The following is a 10,748-nucleotide window of genomic DNA, read 5'->3' on the forward strand; positions in this document are numbered from 1 at the left end:
ATGATGTGGGAGCTGCAGGTAGAAATGTTGTTGTGTCTGCTTTTCTGATAGCGAGTTTTAAGGGAGTTTAAGATAGTTCCATAGGAGATAAGGAGGAGAATGAAGACCACCATACAGATGGCTCCACAAGTAGCAGCCATAATGAGGCCAATAAGTTTGGTGTCAGTGTATGCAAGCTCTAGTAATGTGTACATGTCACAGTAAAAGTGATCCATGCTTTGGGGCCAAACAAGGGGAGCTTATACACAAACACAAGTTGAATCACAGAGTGTGCAAAACCTCCACTCCTGGACACGACCAAATAAAAGGATGCAAAACTGTCAGTTCAGGATGGTCAAATAGTGCAGAGGCTTACAGATGGCCACATAGCAGTCATAGGCCATCTCCACCAGAAAGAAGATCTCAGCAGCAGCAAACAGGTGCTCTGTAAAAATTTGGCCCATATTAATCCCATTCCCTTCTAGCCTTTCCCCTAGCCCTCCCACTTCCTTCCCTTTTGCCCCTTTTCTTTCTATTTCACATTACCTATTATACATTTTAGTCCTTATTTACACTTTCAGTTTCTCACACCAGAGAAACTATTCAGTATTTATACATGATAGAAGGGAATGGGATTAATATGAGAAAATGGAAAAATAGGAACAAAATCTTTGTAAATAGGGAGGAATGGAGGGGTTGAAGGGAGGGCTGGGCAAGGGTGAAAAAATAAGAACCAAGAGAAATTATGTAAAGGTGCAAATTTCCAATGATGAATGTCATTATGTTGAATACCTAAAATGTACCAATGATTAGAATGAATAATCAATAATGCAAAATAGGAAGAAAAGGTTCAAAGGGTAGGGGTAGTGGGAGGGGCAGGGGAAAGGAAAGAAGAGAAAGGAAAAATGATGAGAAATGGAAAAAATGGAAATAAAGTCTTTGTAAATAGGGAAGGTTGGAGAGCATGAAGGGAGGGCTAGGCATGTGGAAAAAATAAGAACCAAGATGCATTATGTAAAGGTACAATTCCCAATGAGAAATGTAATTGTGTTGTATACCTACAATGTACCAATAAAAGAATTTAACAACAACAACAACAAAAAACGATTTGGCCCATGCAGGCTGGGAAGGAAATAGTCTTTCAATTGCTGAACAGGTCTATCACCAACTTGGGTGAGAAGACACTTGAATAAACAGCATCTATGAGTGACAGATAGGCAAGGAAGAAGTACACTGGGGAGCCAAGGAAGGGCTGGCAAGGACAATCTCCATGATGATCAAGTTGCCCAGTGTTGTCACAGTGTAAAGAACTAAAAATGTGAGGAATAATCATTTTTGTGCACTGGGATCCTGGGTGATGCCCAGGAGGACAAATTATGTGACATCATTACTGGGCCCCATTCAGTCTTCTAGAAGGCTACTTCAGAGATGCAAGCTCCAGAGAATAGGACCTGCAAGGAAAGTGTGATAGGAAAAATGGCACAGTTTGTCAGAGTGCATCTTCATAATCATGTCTTCCACAGTTGTGAACACACAGTTCACACTGAGTTCGCATTCAGTATCAATTGAGATCCTCTTCCAAATATCCCTCTAGACCTGTTGATAATTCTAATTGTCCCTGAATGATTTTGTTGGGCTTACAAATCAGAAGTTATTTTTCAGTGGATATCTATAGAGGAGAAAGATCCAGGCATCTTGGTCATTCATACATTATACTCTTTCTTTCAAATATGTTACTAAATGACACAGATATCAGAAAGGACAGAGAGGAGAAAGGCTTTTGCTTTCAAGAAACCTAATCTGTATCCATAGAAATGAACACTAAATATGTTCACTAACATGTATTCAGTCTTTAACATTGATAGCTTTTATAGGCAATAACATTGCAAGATAATCTGTGCCACAAATGATATCTGTCCTAGAAGGCCCTGGTAAATACCATGATACTGCAGTATGAGCCTTCTGTCTTGCAAATCCAAAAGGACTTTGAGTCTTTAAAATCTCTCATTCAATATTAGCAGCCCAAACTGGACCAGTACAAAAAAAATACAAAATTACTCAGCACACTGCTCCTTCTAGCAAAAACTTTGTATGACTCCGGTTTTTGCTTTTTTGAGAGCTCTGATTCTTTTCACTTCATCCTTGATTGCACCAAATTCCTAACAAGTTGATATACACTTTCTTGATTTTGGCAAATTTTTTAACAAACCTGAACTGATGGTCTTCCTTCTATAATTAATTTTTATCCCACATTAATTTAATAACTGCTTCTAAAAGAATGAAAGATTTTTAAAAATATGAACAGTTCTCATGATCTTCCATAGGTATTTCCTTAATTTGTCTTGCCATTGGCTCCACTAAGTTCCTACCTTCTGGTTTAGTTGAATATTGCATCTTTTTTGTCTGAAAGTTCCAAGGCACAGGTCACAAACATAACTGGCTGAACCAGATAAAAATCTGTACCAGCTGATGAGCTCCAATAGAATTTGAAAGGTTTTAACTTAGCTAACATGTATATTAAATTCACCAACCAAAAATGTAATATGTATTACTTCTAAGAAAAAGTGCACATATAATCATTGTGCCTCTCTAATTGGTAAACTATAAAATATGTACAGATACATCTTTAATTTGGAGGAACCTCAGTATAATGAAACTTCTCGGGGTTAAATTATTACTCAAAATGGAGAATTTGTGTGTGCTAAGGCATCCTCTGTATCTCTTCCAAGAAAATACTTTGAAAATATTAACTGATATAGATGTTGCCAGATATGCTTCAGAGTTAAGGGTGTATTTCTCCATGATTCATAGGGAAAATAAATCAAAGAAACCACCTGTTTCAGTTCTTCTGCTGCTTCAAGTAGTTATGTATGTGACCCTGAATCCAAGTCCCTTATGACACAGATCTAATATGTAACTAAACATATTAAGACAATCTCAGGGCAGGTGAACCAAGGTCAAGGTAAGGGACTAAGAGGGAAAAAACAAGCACTGTTTTAATAAACATTCTAATGCAGAGACTCAAGTTCCTAGAATAAGAAAGCAAGACAAGTCTAAAGCTCCAACAAGGAGGAAATCATAAAGACCAGAAGAGAAATCAATGCAATGGGGACATAGAGAATGGTACAAAAAATCAGCAAATTGAAGATTTGGTTGTTCAAAAGAATAAATAAAATCAATAAACTCTTAGCCAACCATATCAAAAAAAAAAAAAAAGAAAAAGAAAAGGCTTAAGTCCATGGATTTTAAGAAAGAAAAGGGTAGAAAAAGGAGGCCAAGCTGGCTGCAGCATCAACCCAGCAGGAAGTGCGAGCTGAAAGAGTGGTTGGCTGAGCAAGGGCAACCAGCAGGAAGAGATCCTATTAGCCAACAAAAAAGACTTGGAAGAAGCTCAAGGGAGACTTGCAGGCACTCTGCTGAAGCACTCAAGCCTCTCTACATCTAAATTGAACAGCTTGGCGATTGGGCTACAGCAGATAGCAGCTTCCTCACAGGATAGGGCGGGATGTGTTTTGTGCAGGACCTGAATTGCTAAAAACCTGGAACTTGACCAAGTAACTGTTCCAATTGGTGTTCTACTGATGATCTTTGAATCTCTCCCTGACTGTTTGTCCCAGGTGGCAGCCTTGACTATTGCAACAGGGAATGGTTTGTTACTCAAAGGTGGAAAGGAGGCTGCACACAGCAACTGGATTCTTCACCTCCTGACCCAGGAGGCCCTCTCTATCCATGGAGTGAAGGAGGCCGTACAGCTGGTGAATACCAGAGAAGAGGTTGAAGATCTTTGCCCCTAGACAAAATGATAGATCTGATCATTCCACGTGGCTCTTCCCAGCTGGTCACAGATATCCAGGAAGCAGCTAAGGGGATTCCAGTGATGGGGCACAGTGAAGGGATCTGCCACATGTATGAGGATTCAGAGGCCAGCATTGATAATGTCACCAGACTTGTCTGAGACTCTAAAAGTGTATATCCAGCAGCCTGTAATGCTTTGGAGACTTTATTAATCCACCAGGATCTTCTGAGAACACCATTATTTGACCAGATCATTGATATGCTGAGAGTGGAACAGGTGAAAATTCATGCCAGCCCCAAATTTGCCTCCTATCTGACCTTCAGCCCCTCAGAATTGAAGTCACTCTGAACAGAGTATGGGAACCTGGAATTGTGCATTGAAGTTGTGGACAGTGTCCAGGAAGACATTGACCACATCCACAAGTATGGCAGCTCCCACATGGATGTCATTGTCACAGAGAATGAGAAAACAGCAGAGTTCTTCCTCTGGCATGCTGATAGTGCTTGTGTATTCTGGAATGCCTGCACATGTTTCTCTGATGGCTACTGCTTTGGACTTGGAGCTGAAGTGGGAATCAGCACATCACAAACCCATGTCAGGGGACAAGTGGGACTCGAAGGACTCCTTACTACTAAGTGGCTGCTTCATGGGCAAGACTATGTGGTCTCAGACTTCTCAGAGCATGGCAGTTTAAAGTATCTTCATGAGAACCTCCCTGTTCCCCAGAGAAACACCAACTGAAAAGTGCCAGGAAACCCAGGAATGTTACAAATCTTCCGAGTTATGCAAGTCCTAAGACTCTCTAGGGAGAAGCCACATCTTTTCTTCCTACTTCCTGGATGGGCCTGCCTGTTGGATAGTGCACCTAGATGCTTCTGGGTAGTAGAATAACCTATAAATCAGGAGTGCTCAATTTGGTACTGTTAGGCTTGACTAATATTCATATTCCATTTCACTCTTAGAAAATTACTCCTATGGATAGGGATTTGGCTTTGCTCAGTCCAGCTCCCTTCAGTGATAGAAACAAAGCTGCAATATTCCATCATAAAAGGCAAAGGAATAATGCTGGATGCTTTTTGTGAGGTAAAGTGTCCCTTGACATATGGTTGATACCAGCACCATTATTCCAAATATGTTTTTCAATATTTCATTTCTTTCATATAGTTTTTAAATAGGAAGATTTCATATTTAAAACAAGGGGCAGCTCTTTCTAGTGTTCTAATCAAAAACAGGAACAAAAGTGGACTGAATTATTTCAGGTGGGAAGATTGACCTTTTCTATGTATTGGTTGCATTGGTAAACAAGCATTCCAGACATCTGCAGCCTGTCCCCATCCAGGAGAATCACACTATCTGTGATGCAGTTGGAACCTGAGCTGCAAGACGGGTACAGGTCAAGATGTTCCCACCAAACAGGAGGAATATCTACAGCTATTATGCTTGAATTTTGTATATGAATTATTTTGTCATCCTGTCCTTTTCCTCCAAAACAAAGATTAGAAGATTATTTTAACACTGTGAATTCTTCCCTCCTTTTAAGAAATAAAATTCTTATCAAAAAAAGAAAGAAAAGAGTGAAATCACAACAGATATAGCAGACATCCAGAGTATCATCAATACCTACTTTGAGAATCTGTACTCTAATAAAATCAAAAACACAAAAGAAATTGACAGATTCCTAGATACATATGAATTACCAAAGTTGAATGAAGAACATAGTAACATTCTAAGTACCCCAATTTCAATCAGTGAAATCAAAAACATGATTGCAAAATTACCAACAAAGAAAACTCCATGTCCTGATGGCTTCACTGCTGAATTCTACAAGAAATTTAGGGAAGATCTAATGCCACTACTTCTCAAAGTCTTTAATGATATTGAAAAGGAAGCAATACTCCCAAATTAATTCTTGGAAGCAAGCACTACTTTGATTCTCAAAACAGAGAAAGATCCAACCAAAATGGAACTACAAGCCAATCTCCATAATGAACATACTTGCAAAAATCCCCCATAAGATACTGGCAAACAGAATACAATAGATCATCAAGAAGATCATACATCCTGAAAAAGTGAGATTCATCTCAAGGATGCAAGAATGGTTCAACATATGTAAATCAATAAATGTAATAAAGTATATTAACAGACTCAAGGACAAAAACCATATGATCACCTCAACAGGTGCAGGAAAAGCATTCAACAAAATTCAACTCACATTCATGATAAAAACCATACAGAAAATTGTGATAGATGGTCTTTATCTAAACTTGGTAAAAGCTATCTATGAAAAACCAGCAGCCAACATCATACTCAATGGTCAAAAACTGAAATCTTTCATGCTAAAATCAGGAACCAGACAAGGATGTCTACTATCATCATTCCTTTTCAATATATTTCTGGAAACATTAGCCACAGCAATTTGACAAAAGAAATAAATAAAAGGAATAAAGATAGGAAAGGAAGAAGTTAAACTGTCATTATTTCCTGATGGCATGATACTCTACATAGAAAACCCAGAAAACTCTGCTAAAAATCATTTAGACTAATTGACAGATTCAGCAGAGTAGCTGGATACAACATCAAAGATCAATAGCCTTCTTATACATAAATAACAGAAGTACTGAGAGAGAAACTGGAGAAATAATTCCTTTCACAATAGTATCCAAAAAAATGATATACCTAGGAATCAATCTAACAAGGGAACTAAAAGACCTCTACCTAGAAATCTACAGCACTCTGAAAGAGAGACTTAAGAAGATAAAAGAAAATGGAAAGACATCCCTTGCTCCTGGAATGAAAAACCAATATAGCAAAAATGGCCAAAATTCCAAAACTGCTATGTAGATTCAATGCAATCCCAATTAAAATCCCTACACAGAACTAGAGCTTTTTTCACAGAATTAGAAAAAAACAATCCAAAAATTCATTTGGAACCAGAAGAGACCTAGAAGAGCAAAAGCAATTCTAGGCAACAAAGGCAAAACAGGGGTATCACAATCCTCAACATGAAACTATACTACAAAGCTACTGTGATAGGAACAGCATGGTATTGGCAAAGAAACAGATACAAGGATCAGTGGAATAGATTGGAAGATCCAGGGCTGTAAACATGGTGGATATAATGGAGTTGCCCAAATCGCATATCTATGCCAGCATGATTTCTCAGTTCTGCTTCGTAGAGAGGCTGGAAAAGATTCATCCCACTGGAATGCCATCATAATATCTCACTTCCACTTCATAGGGAGGCTGGAAAAGATTCATCCCACTGGAAAAATGTTTATCCTTTCAGTTGAGAAAGAGAAAATGGAACCAATGAATTAATGGAGCCACTTGATGAAGAAATATCTGGAATCCTGTAAGTAGTTGGAAGAGTAACACCCAAGGCTATCATCACATACGCATCTTACATCCAGTGTAGAGAAGACCACAGTCCTTTTTATCTTGGACTTTACAATGAAGCAGGGAAAAATCTCCATCAATTCCCTCATTTTTTCCTTTTGGAGTTATACAACATGAATCTTGATAAATATTTTTATGATTACAAGAAGCTATATTGATGAATATTAAAGAAATCCCTTCATATTTGAGAATGACTTCTTTGATTTCTAATATTTAAAGTGTTGTTTTTAAAAATTTCATTATCAAATGTTAGGTATTTCAATCTGCAATTTTTGATGGAACTGGTGTATTGTTAGCAGTTCTCACCTAAGTCCTTTTATTAAAAAAAAATACTGCTATATGGTATGGTAAGATAAGAAGCAACAACAAAGCATCTGGTCTTGTATTTATGTTTCTACTTTACTAATAAAAATTTGAATCATGTATACTAAAAAAAAGAAGATGCAGGCAAAACTGCAGACATAATTAGCCACATCATCTTTGACAAAGTAGCCAAATCACCCTCACTGGAGGAAAGATAGCCAGTTTAATGAATTGTGTTTGGAAAACAATACTTCAATGTGGCACAGATTAAAACTGGACCCGTGTCTTTCACCATGCACTAAACTAAAATTGAAATAGATCAAAGACATAAATGTTAGGCCCTGAAGCCAGTAGCTTGGAATGAAAATCCCAGACAAAGGTCTGCTTGGAAAGAGATGCACAGGCACACAAGTAAGACCAAGAGGCTCAACCATATTTCATCTGTAAGCGAAGGCAGATCTCATCAAGAACAACACCTGAGCCAGAATGGCATGGTTGCAGGCAGGTCCTAGCCAGACCCATGTTCCAACCAAAGCAGCTCAGACACACAGGGCCAGCCAAAGGAAAATAGATGCACAGGTACACATGCAATAACGAGATGCCCACCCTGATAGCCTTGGTAAGTGCATCCAGACCCCAGCCAGAAGCACACTCAGAAATCAGCAAATGGGGTGCACAGACCTAAGTCAAATGTCCTCCCAGACAATAGCTACATGGGGGAGCAGGACAAAGCCATAAGCAAGCTGAGATTCCATCCAAAGTGCCCACAGACCCCAGCCAGAACCAGGCCTGGATAGCAGGGCAGGGCAAGGATACAGCAGGCCACCATTCTGAACCAAGGAAGTAGTGCAGTGCAGTGGTGGGTAGCAGAGAAAAGACCTCTCAATGGGTTGCTGAGAATTGAGGACCACTGGGTGAGCAAAAAGTCACCACAGCAAAGGGGCAGCAGGCTGCAGCTCTTGAAATGAGAAGACACATAAACAAGTCTCAAAACCAGACTTCCAGATCACCTAAGGCAATCACAGAGGGCAACAAGATGGAGCAATCTGATACAGAACCACCTGGACACTGAACTGGCAACAAAAGAGGACCTGTAGAAAATAAAACCAAAATTAATTTCTCAGATAACAATAGAGATGATGTTTATAGTGCAAGACATGATGAATAAGTCTAGAGCAGACACAGATAAAAAAAATAAAGGAGGTGAGGAACATGATGGTATCCTAGCATAGGAAACAAATTCAACCCATAAAACAGATGCAAACAGATTTATGGGAGATTTAAAAACTCCACTGAAAGTTTACACAGCAGAATGAGCTGATGTAAGGACAGGATTTCAGACAGAAGACAGGATTGCAATTGATGACAAGGAAAATAAATTTTTTTTAAGAATAATAATGTTAAGGGAAATGTAAAATAACTACAGGCACAAGCACCATCCCAAGATAAGGAAATGCCTGCAGCATTTCTTAACCACAACCTCCCACTTGAATTGGGTCATATGTCCAAACTAAAATAACAATTACCATGCTTTGCTAACAAAAGTACGTGTAGACCCAAAGCTTTCTGTAATTCACATTGATAGAGAAAAGTTTTAAGTAGCTTAGCAGGCTGAATATGAAGGTAATTGTAGAAGCAAAATAAGTAATGTATTCCTTTAAGATTTGCTTTTCCCATAACTCTTGATGTTTAAGGTGTTAACCACTAATTTAATTATAGATAACAATTTAACCTAACAAAGTTGCAAATGCCTAAGTGAATTTACTATGTATATGTGCTGATCTTGTGTCTGTGACCTGTAGGTAGGAACTGGAATTGTATTTACACATCAAAGACCACTAGGAATGAGATAATGACTAACAAATATATAAAGAGAAGAGACTAACAAAAGAGGGGGGGGGACTCTGACCAGACCAGTTTCTGGTAGTCCTGCTGGCTTGCAAGTAAACTTTTATTTGCTTTACCCAAATTCTGTGTCTCTGAGCATTTCTTTCAGAGATTTCCAGAACATTTGGTGCATTGGCTGGGAAATTGGGAAAGAAATGGCCCTTTTGGGGATCAGCCCAAACTCCACTGGAGGGAGTGGCTCTCTGCCTCCTTGAGGGGAGAGGCACACCCCTGGAACTAATTTCCTAGGCTCCCTAACAGGACACAGAGACCTGCTCGCCAGTTGCAGATCCCCCAAACTTGAGATGGATGATGACAGAAAGAGGACTGCTGCTGTTGATGTCTTGTCTATCTCTTTCCTTTGCTGGGTGAGAAACCCCAGAAACCCCCTGGTCCTTAACTTTTGGTTTTGTTTTGGTTTCACTTGGTGAATTTGTGTTTTGTAACTTTGGGCAAATACAGCACAGGGGCCTAATCACCCCTTGTGCTTTGCCATTTGGGAAGGTAGCTCTTTCCATTTATTTTGGACATTGTGGGACACCAGGAGGGAATGCAATAACCTCTGAATGAATGCATGAGCAAGAGTCTTGGTTAGGATAGTGAATGTAATGAGCTGTGAAACTTAATGGACCATCTTGTCTGTGCACCAAGACAAAGGGAAGGGGCATTTACACTTAAAGAGCCCTCCCCACATCACGGAGCTTGTGTGTAGTCTGTTCTGCACTTCTCTGGTCACATTTAACAAAGGCACAATGGTGGGCTTAAGCAACAGCCCACCTTATCCTGAATGGACCTTAAAGTGGCTGAGAGGCAATTTACAATCAAAAACTCTAAAGAAGTTTTGTGAATTTTCATAGCCACAATTAGTATCTGAATGGCCACCAGAGGGAATCATAGACCTAAAGAAAGTAAGACAGGTGTGGAATAAAGTAACCAGACAAAGTTGAGTGAATGAATTTCCATATATAGACACTTGGCTAGACCTATGCAGAAGGCCACCACCCTGGATCCAGGTCTATGTTTTAGGGAACATGTCAACTTGCTTTGTACTAAAAACAGAAGGAGAGGAACTAGATCAGAAAGATATGTTAGATTCTCCACCTCCCTACAGAGGAAAGTCAGCTGAAGCTAGTGCTCCACCACTTCCAGAGGTGAGGAATGTTCCTTCTCAGTTCCCTGGGGTGGCATTGTCCACCCTAATAGGTCATAGAACTAGATCAGCTGACCCAGCAGCAACCTTCCAAATGCCATTGAGAGAATACCCATCAGAAAGAGGCATTATTAACTTGCACCAACCATTCAGCTCCTCTGATTTAATGAATTGGAAAAGAAGTACTCCTTCCTTTAGCGAGGATCCATCCAAAATATTACAATTATTTGATTCCAT

General features: G+C 39.3%; 2 pseudogenes; both read left to right on the top strand.

Moving 5' to 3' along the window:
* On the top strand, window positions 1-4,531 carry LOC101700799 (delta-1-pyrroline-5-carboxylate synthase pseudogene; annotated as a pseudogene).
* Window positions 4,532-6,881: 2,350 nt separating this feature from the next.
* Window positions 6,882-7,295, top strand: LOC101701157 (replication protein A 14 kDa subunit pseudogene; annotated as a pseudogene).
* Window positions 7,296-10,748: the final 3,453 nt, after the last annotated feature.

Source organism: Heterocephalus glaber, unplaced genomic scaffold, assembly GCF_053883595.1.
Source record: "Heterocephalus glaber isolate CG9 unplaced genomic scaffold, H.glaber_assembly_v1.0 deba00000896, whole genome shotgun sequence".
Classification (NCBI taxonomy): Eukaryota; Metazoa; Chordata; class Mammalia; order Rodentia; family Bathyergidae; genus Heterocephalus; species Heterocephalus glaber.